Consider the following 1,600-nt stretch of genomic DNA (forward strand, 5'->3'; position numbering starts at 1 on the left):
GTGGATATTCGGGATTAAATCATACTAATATAAAAGGTTGCGTGAACAATCCACTATAACTTCCACCACAATTGTTTTGAGAACAAACAATAGTCATCATAGAACAAGCAAGGAGAGACGCCATCCTCGAATTGGCTCGCGCGGGACACAATCCCTCTGCTATCTACAAGCGTCTTAACTACCCCAAGTCCACGGTGTAAGGTCTTCAATGCCTGGGAGGTTGACGGGGAAGGTCTGCTGCAAGGCCCACAACATGAGAAGTGACCGAATCCGCAATCCCCGCTTCCTTGAAGGCCTCCGGAAGTCCATCAAAGCTTCGCCAGGGACTTCCTTGTCCAGGTTGGCCAAGAACCGTGGAGTGAGCTAGTAGCTTGTCTCCAAGGCTGTGAATGAGGACCTCGGGTACAGTTCATACCGAATGGCCCAACAACACATTCTCACGGCATCCATCAAGGCCTCCAGGCTCCCCAAGGTGTAAGCGTCTCCTCAATGACCTGAAGAGCCATGGAGGAAGAATCATCTTCTTCTCCGACGAGAAGAACTGGTCTGTCGACAGTAGCTACAATGTCCACAATGACAGGTGGCTTGCCAAGGAGAGAGAAGAGGTTCCTGCAGTCTTCACCACAAAGTTCCCGGCATCCATTACGAGGGAGTGGAATGCTGTCAATCCTGCGGAAGTCATCAGGGCATGCAAATCCTTTAGGGACAGGATGGAGAAGATGGTGGCTGCTGAGGGAGGACATGTTGAATAAATTTATTGTTTAATATCATGTCTAACTTTTTTATATTAACAAATACACTCCAAATTCCATTTTTATCAAGCAGGTTGAATTTTAAGATAGTTCCAATTTATCGTGGACACCCTGTATACTCTCAAAAAGAAAAATTAAAATTTTCTTTTGTTATTCTCTCTTTTTGCTTCATAGGATAGCTTTTAAAAAATCTTATTAATGATTTATACCGGGTACAGCGAAAAAATCTTGAGACTTTGAATATAGGACTTCATCGAGATGTATTTCAGCAAACAGTTGTAATAAAGTATGTCAATAAAATAAAAATAACTAATATGAGGTCTTGGCTAACCTATTCATCGATTTGACCCCCCTTGGCAGCAATAATGGCTTTGGGATGGCCACGGAGGGCCTTGCACCTATTACAGATGTAGTCTACAGATATGGCCTCCCAGTGCTGGTTGACGGTGTCCATGAGGTTTAAGATATTTGGGTGACGGACGGTGCAGGCTTCGCACTCAACACGGCCCAAAAAGTGAAGTCCAATAGGTTGACATCTGATGAGTAGGGGGCCACATTTTCTATGGCCAAAAAGGCAAGTTGCCCTCCAACCACTTCTGGGCCTTTTTGAACGGTGTGCAGGCGCACCATCCTACTCGAACACCACTGGGTACTTGGTTTCGATCCCCAACTGCCTTACCATTGGTCACTATGAGATGGCATTTTCTCCGCTTCTAAGATACTTAGAAAGATCTAGTTTTTCTTGTTTATTTTTAGTATTTGACCGGAACAATTTTATTGCATTCATAAACACCTTGATTTAGCAGCAAAAATAAAATGCAAAGATTTTTTCACTGCACCCAGTATAA

The sequence above is a fragment of the Lepeophtheirus salmonis genome, chromosome 6 (genome assembly GCF_016086655.4).
Source record: "Lepeophtheirus salmonis chromosome 6, UVic_Lsal_1.4, whole genome shotgun sequence".
In the NCBI taxonomy this organism is placed as follows: Eukaryota; Metazoa; Arthropoda; class Copepoda; order Siphonostomatoida; family Caligidae; genus Lepeophtheirus; species Lepeophtheirus salmonis.